Raw genomic sequence first — 8,238 nt, 5'->3', positions numbered from 1 at the left:
AAAGCCTCGTCAATATCTCTCTTTCTCAATTTTTTTGATTTACATGGCAAACATCAACAATTTCACAACTGACTTGACATTGACTGTCTATATAACATAGCTTTTAACGATACTGGATTATTTGCTAAAGTAGTTTTTTTGTGTCAACATGTAAATGTTACAATGGCAGTTCAAATGTAACGAGGCCTATGATTTTTGTTACTTACAGCCTAAAAATTATGTACATATATCTAAATCAATACATGACGTTATTGTTAAGAGTTGTGTGATAAGCCTAAATTTCTTTAGTATTATCATATTATCTATTTGAAATTTGAGTTTATTAAAATTCAAATTAATTCAATATTAGGTCCTCAGGGACGTCAAGATTGATCCGATCAAAAAGTACATAAAGTATAGAGTCCTGAAATTATTTGCGAAAACTAACAGACTTACCAACACCGTGTTATCTAATCTCAGAACGGTTACAGGATCCTCGGGGAGGTATGCACATCTGAGGTCAATTATTGCGTAGTCTGATGAAGTGATAAACAATAATCCAGTCAAGTCGTGAAGAGGGGTTTTGAAAATATCTCGAGTTAAGAAAAAGTTAAGTAAAGTAAAAGTGCTCAAGTGCACTGGCTCAAAGAGTTTCAACATAAATGACAGCAGATTTGTTTTTCTATAGATATATTTTTATTATTATTATAATTTTATAATGCAAAAAGTTGTTAATGTTAAAACTATTGTTTATTCGTTACTCTCTGTTTGGTTTACTAAGTACTGTGTTGCTACTAGTATATAAAAAATAAAAGATTATGGATTTAACATATGAAACGCAAATAAATTGCTGAATGCACATAAATATTGCAATGTTGTGCTTCATTGCAATGTCCATAATCCACTTCGGTCTTCATCTAACATAACCATCTAACGTGATATACAAAGGATGTACACGGATCTCACCATAATGCAAAAACCATAGCGAAACTGCATTAGGACTTTTCCATTGAAGTTTTGTTTAATTTATTTATTTATGAAATTTTTCACTATTACGGACTAGTTTCATTTTAAAATTGATGACACAAATCACAATGTTGCGCTAACAGAATGACTTTATCTCCTTCCATTTTATGCGCTGCTTAGCACAATGGTTCCACATGTGGACGCGACAGCATGGACGTACAATAAAATTTTGCATCAACCCATTTGTGCAAATGTTTACTTTGAAGGTTGCGGCTTCGGTTACTTGTATCTTTTGTTCCGGTTATTTTTTCCTTCGTGTTTTTGTTTTCGTTGAGTATGATGTAGTTGATACCACTGATGCTTAGCTTGTGCTGAAAAAACAGTAACCAAAACAATTCCACCATTACGAACTAACAAGGATTTTGTGCATATTTTTTGGTGAAATAGTAAAAGTTGCAGCTGCGGCAGAACCAGCTATGAAAGGATAGAACAGCGGCAGGTAACAACTAAAACCCTTGCATTCACCCTTTCCACCCTTTGCAACGCCCTAGTATTGCTATCAGTAATATTCTTGGTTATGCTCCCAATAACAACACAACTGCTCAGGAGGTGGACTGTGTATGTCAGTAGTGCATGCAGTAGATGCGGCGTATCCGAGTAAATCTTGTTGACGTTGCACATTGTTGTCACCCAAGTCCACGCTTTGTTATTCCATGTTATGTAGCATGGGATTTATGAAATACGCTGCTGCAACACCTATTTTCACTGAAATGACAGACAACGCGTAATTCACTTTGGGATATGGGGCAAATTTATCTTCTTCCCATTATCAACTCTACTTGAATACTGGGTTGTTCTTCCGCTCCAACATTCTGTTTGTATTTTATTGATATTTATTTATATTTTTTAAGCCAATTCAGTTTTGTTGTAGATATTTTATTATTAACTTGTTTGTTCCACTGCGGTTTGGAGTTCCATCTAATTCATCATTTTAGTTTTTAGTTAAAATAACATTTAATTAATTTCGTCAAAATAATTTTAATTTGAAACACAAAAAATAATTTGCAATATTTACAAAATTGTAAAACTATTTAAAAATGCTATTAGTCTATATATAGTATGTATATCTAAAAAAAAAACACATAAGAACTTAGCCTCAGCACGTTCACACTACCTCATTTTAGATGTTTTGCTCATTATAACCACTAATGAGAATGATTTCCCATAAAAGGTGCTTTCATATAAATGAGCTCATTTTCGACAAATCAGCTCATTTAAGGCATAAAATGACGAAACTTGAAATATGTGTCACATGTTTTGTATGTATGTAAAATGTCAACAAACAACAGCTGGGCTGTAAATAAGCGCACTGAAGAAGTAAGTAAGAATATGTAATTGATATATAAAATTTCTATAAATGATTTAATATATCAATCATATATTTAATTTTTTGTGTGATAAATTATGAAGTGAAGTTTATATAAGTTTATAATAGTTCTATCAGATGCATAAATGAGCTGATTATAATATGAACGTTCACTCATTAATACTAATGAGACAGAATGAATGTACTTTTAGTTTTACTAAAATAGAGTAATTAAGATTTTTATATAATATCTTCAGATCAACCTCATTACATTCTAATTATTGTTGGTTAAGTTTCAACTATTTTCGGATAAATGTAGGATGTAGGTAAGATGACAGCATCTGCATACTTCAAATTTACTAGGCTTCAGATCACCCACCCCTACTTATTGTAATACACTAACTTATGTCATATTTCCACTGCTTATATATATCCTAAGTAAGTTACTTAAGTAACTTTAAGATTTGGTCATTTACATTGACATAAGTTACTTATTGTATGTGAAAGAGTTTTTATGTGTGAAAAAGTTTTTTGAAAGTTTTAAGAGTGTCTCTATTTATTTAGAAACATTTCACTTTAGAAACATATCACACAAAAAATTATATATATAATTGTTGTGTTTATATATATATATTTATTCAATGAATATATACAAAAATTTTAATAAATATTCACTTCCAATATGAGTTTGTTTACAGCTCAGCTGTTGTTTGTTTACATTTTACATAAAAAACACATGACACATTTTTCAAATTTTGGTAATTTCCCTTGTGGGAAATTTATTTTCATGAAAGCTCTTTGTATGGTTAATACAATTTACTTAGTAAGTTAGACTAGCTAAGTAAGCATACTATTAGAAACAGATAATTTCAGAATCTAATCCTTAAACAACAATATTATATACTGAGCTCACAATTGTGCGGTAAACTATAGTACCCTTGCCTTATCAATAGAAAATTTAGGGTTCTAGTTTAACACAACAATATAATTTTCTTTTCGATAGCTTAACTGTTATAGTTTCGTTAAGTTCTATTCAGTATCTGTTTAAACATAGAATGCACGATTTGGCTTTAATTTTGAAATTAATTAAATTAAATTAAATTAAATTAAATTAAATTAAATTAAATCAAATTAAATTAAATTAAATTAAACTAAATTAAATTAAATTAAATTAAATTAAATTATATTAAATTAAATTAAATTAAATTAAATTAAATTAAATTAAATTAAATTAAATTAAATCAAATTAAATTAAATTAAACCAAATTAAATTAAATTAAATTAAATTAAATTAAATTAAATTCAAATTAAATAACATTTAAATTAATTAAAAACTTTTGATCAAGAGCCCGAGTTTTAATTGAAACCAACATGAAAATGTAAATACTTAATATGATACAACTGCAAATATCATTTTTTATGAAATTACTTGGTTTTATTTAATTTGAACGACTGATTCATTATTAATTTGTTCAATTTTAATTAACTTCAATTGATTTTAACAATCAAAGAGAATGATTTTCTTGATATAAGTTCAATTCGTTGCAGTAGTAATTATCGATGCCACAGACTGTGGTTAATTGACAGTTTCATGATGTTTGGTTTTCAATCAGACACGTTTTCAGCCATAAACTGTGCATATGATGATATGACAGGATTCTGCCTCCGGTGGTTCAATAAAACTCATATTACTTGTGTATTCATCTCTTAAGTTGAACTCAATTGCCAACTTAATTGTTACTTTGTTTATTGATTTTGTCAATTTATATGATGGAATGGTGACAGAACGAATAAACAATTGAGCTGGGAAGCAAATCAAATGAGTACTGATTTTCAACTTCCTAATAAAATGCAGTGAAAATGATACTGCATTTTTGATTATAATGTAAAAAGAGGAATATATTAGTGTATATCAATAATAAAAAAAAACAGTTAGCAATTAGCAATTATAGCAATTCTAATAATTGCTAATACAATTGTGGCAATTATTATAATTGTTAGCAATTATAAAGAAAATTAGGAAATCTGATTTGGGACTTATCACAAGAAATCTCAAATATAAACTATTATAACTGATTCTCTAATAAAAATAGGATCAAAATGGACTGACTGTCTTTTGAAGATATTTCAATGGCAACTCAACATTTTTCTATATGACCAATAGATCTGTATTAATCTTTTAAAAAATTCTATGTATTAAACACACTTCAAGATTATTAGATAGGATCATTAAATATTAGCAATTAATAACAAATTAGTTTAAGAGTAGGTATGTGGTTAATAAAAGATGTCAACTGGGGTTGAAAATGCAAACTTCGAGTCTCATAGTTTTAATATCGTGTTAATACCTAAATACCTTCTTTAAACTTAATATGTAAGGTCTGGGCCTGAATGTAGAATTTCATGAAAGAACTAAACTAAACACATCAGCTTTATACTAATTGAGAGCAGTACAATAGATCTTCCAATCGCAAGCTCTGGTTTTTCATCACATCACATCACATCTCATTAATTTCATATGAAATTAAGCAAATCTGATAAGTCTGGCTTCATTATCTCTGCGAGGTCAGTAAGGAAATTATTGTTACAAACATATTGATAAAAACTATGAAAAATATAAAACAAGTTTAGTGAAGTGAAAATTACAGTTGTATTTAATATATAAACTTATCAAAAAATATATTATTGCTCTTAGTTTATTTAACAAAAATTTAAGACTTGAATTTTCAAATTTCGAAACAATTAAGCATTAAAAATGCGAAAAAATCAAATTTAGTCCTGATTTTGATTCATTCTTGTTTTGAATTTTTAAAAAAAAACGTATTTTAACAATCCTTACACAAATCAATTACGTTTATATATAAACCTCTCGATTTTTTTTACTATATTATATATAAAAAAAATTCTAGGAACCTTAAACCACTTATCCATTGTTTGGAATGGAGTTTTTGAGTTCCACTTAGTCCATCCTTATTTTTTTGTTGAAAAAACCAAGCTGTTTGGTCAGTTCTAGAAAAAAACAAAACAATATTTAGAAGTATTTATATATAATTAAAGGTAAGTTTATAACAGAAAAATAATATTAATATAAATGACAAGAGCAATATAGTAATACGATATAGAATACTCCAATATACCATTAATGTAAATTGAATATGATCTCATAAATTAATAAGAAAACAAAAAAAAATATACAAATGTATACATATATATGCATATACAAATAAAAATATAAATAAATATATACGAGTACTATACAGAAGTAAAGAGTTATTCACTTTGTGGTGCTGATTTGGACGCACTGTTTCTATAGTATTCAATTAATAAAATTTTCTTCCAGACACCATATAATTAGTTTAAAATTTAAAGTTCACCATTTTACTATTTGAATCACTTCAACAACCGCTGAACGTCTGAAAATATAAAAACTTAATACGAAAATGAAAACACCCAAAACGACACATTTTACAAGTATTTTAGTTCTATAGATCCTATTTATTGCTTGATAGGTGTGTAAAAGACTCGTCCTTTTTGGAAAATGAAGAAAGTGTGACACAAACCCCCAATTCTGATTGTCATCACCAATTACCATATAACTTATTACCGGTTATTAAATTATGAATGTAGAGGCTATGTTTCAATAGGACTTTATCAAAAGCTATGTTACAAAATACCATCTCTTTAAGTTTTGTTCCTTGACATGTAATATTATGTTTCCGGTTTATGAGTTGGTACGAAGATTATTTGATTCATTAATATTTGGCCAACAAAATATGTTCTATTGCTCTTAAACTACCAATAATTTACTAAAATCTCTTCCATGTAGGAAATTCCAATTGATATGCATTTCGATAAAGTGTGTTGAAATCAATATTTAAATAGATCACATATTTATGGATTAATAAGGATGTCGACTTTAAGGATTACAAGAACATTCAAATACATAATAATAATTATATGAAAATAAACACATATTTATATCGTGCTACTTGCATTCATATTATAAAAGTGTGGTAAAAGTACCTCGAGTATTTTTCAGCTACACCAGAAGAAAATCCCTCAAGTAAGCATTTTAATAAAATACTGTGGCTAGTTTCTTTCTTTCTATTCTCACATATATATTTCCTAACATTCTACCAGCGAAATACCAGTCCAGTCCAGGATTCAGACCTTGGTCCAAAGTATAGATCCAGTCAGGGTTTGAAATCCAATTCCACTGTGCATTTATACTAGTGTATATTTCATTTGTTTAAGCAGGAATCATCACTGTTGAGTAATGGTGCCACTTTAATAATTAGGCTGATATTTAAGCAAGTGTAGTCCTATATTCCTACCACAATAATTACTGAGCTACTGTTTTACAATTTGACTAAGACTGTGGTCATGCTCTTATGAATTCTGCAATAGTTGTTTCTGAGTTTATTGATGAATGTAACAGGTTCGGTATTTTCATACTCGTGGATCTGCTAAGTGATATTATATTTGCGACTACTATAAATGTTGTCTTCGTTATTTTAAGTTGCAATATTGGTAACAATGTTTGGTAATTCTCATTAAGTCGTAATAAGAACTTTGCAAAATATTTTAAAATTTATAGATTTATGTCAAACAGTAATATTTTCTTAACCTTTAAATAGTTGTTTTAAATGACCATCCCTTCAGTTAAAACAGCACGTTGCGCCTTCTTCCACACTGTCACATTGTGGATATTGTGTTCTTTGTTTTATCATTGCAGGAGATATCTCCTGTTTATCCGAATATATCCTATTAAATTATTCACACATTAAGACTTCAAGAAAATGCATTAATCATATATATATAAACTTTTAACTATATAATATGCACATATATAATAAAATGTAATAAGTTTTATAAATTGTAAGCGTTTACGTAAAAAAATATTTCGAACAAATGTTTAGTAAACAATTTACTAAAGTTTTTAGATAGTAAACTGATCGTTATATTTTTGAAACTGATTTTTATCGAGCTTTTTGGGATGATAAGTTCTTAAATAGATTGGCAGACTTTAAGTAGAGTTCTTTTGTTTTGCAATTGTTTACTTATATGCAATTTTTTAATTCTAAGAAATAAATACCTATGATAGTCATCGAAATGAAAAACAACATAACTTTAATGTACCGGGAACCAATAACTCTACCTACGCAACGGGATAAGTATAATATAGTTTTATCCTATAAGTTTATTTGGAGAGGAGAATATCAAATGATTATTATTCTTCATAAAACCTCACTTATATTTTTTATGAAATATTGAAATCGAATAGCTTACATAGTATGGTTATTAACAGTAATCGCCTTGTGTTGTTGTAAGTGGACTTATTGGACTTTCTCGACTGGACTAGTAGGTCTCAATTCCGCGGCAGTCTGAAATAGTTTTAAAGTGAATAATACAAACAAAATATATAACAGATAATTTTTAACAATAAATACCGATGTTAGAATTTTTATTTACGCTTATTTCTCTGTCCTTAACGTTTTTTCTTCTTACGAGCCTTAGGCTTAGGTTTGCGTTTTTTGCCACGTGGGTTGTTATTACGCTTCTTACCCTTCTTCCGTGGGGACACCGGGCGGTCCTTCAGCTTCATATCGTTAGTCAAACTGGAGGCAATAATGTAGTTACCTTGCCTTTGCAAGTAACCTAACTGAACGCCGCCCTCTACAGTTTGCATAATTGTGTCCCTCACGGAGTCTACTGGTTTCTACAAAATAAAAACAAAATTTTAAAAATATATTTTAACTTTTTGATAACTTAATAAGAAAACTTATTTTTGTGTATATAGAACCAAAACTAATACTTTGAAAAATTATATTGTATGATAAATTCGGGATTTGATTAAAGTTAATGAAATGACGTTAGCTCACAACAGGGGACCTCTCAAAAGAAACAACTTCGCTTATTCGCTTAGT

At 28.5% G+C, this 8,238-nt stretch overlaps 1 long non-coding RNA gene across 1 annotated transcript; it reads right to left on the bottom strand.

The window, feature by feature from the left end:
* Positions 1 to 5,094: 5,094 nt before the first annotated feature.
* LOC119687009 lies at positions 5,095 to 8,032 on the bottom strand. The gene is made up of 4 exons (XR_005253069.1): positions 7,762 to 8,032; positions 7,601 to 7,695; positions 6,335 to 7,075; positions 5,095 to 5,320 (listed from the first exon to the last, which is right to left on the bottom strand). It is a non-coding gene; the product is annotated as an uncharacterized LOC119687009 (long non-coding RNA).
* Between the last annotated feature and the right edge of the window lie 206 nt (positions 8,033 to 8,238).

This window comes from Teleopsis dalmanni, chromosome X (genome assembly GCF_002237135.1).
Source record: "Teleopsis dalmanni isolate 2A chromosome X, ASM223713v2, whole genome shotgun sequence".
Lineage (NCBI taxonomy): Eukaryota > Metazoa > Arthropoda > Insecta > Diptera > Diopsidae > Teleopsis > Teleopsis dalmanni.
This window is presented reverse-complemented; position numbering and strand designations above follow the sequence as displayed.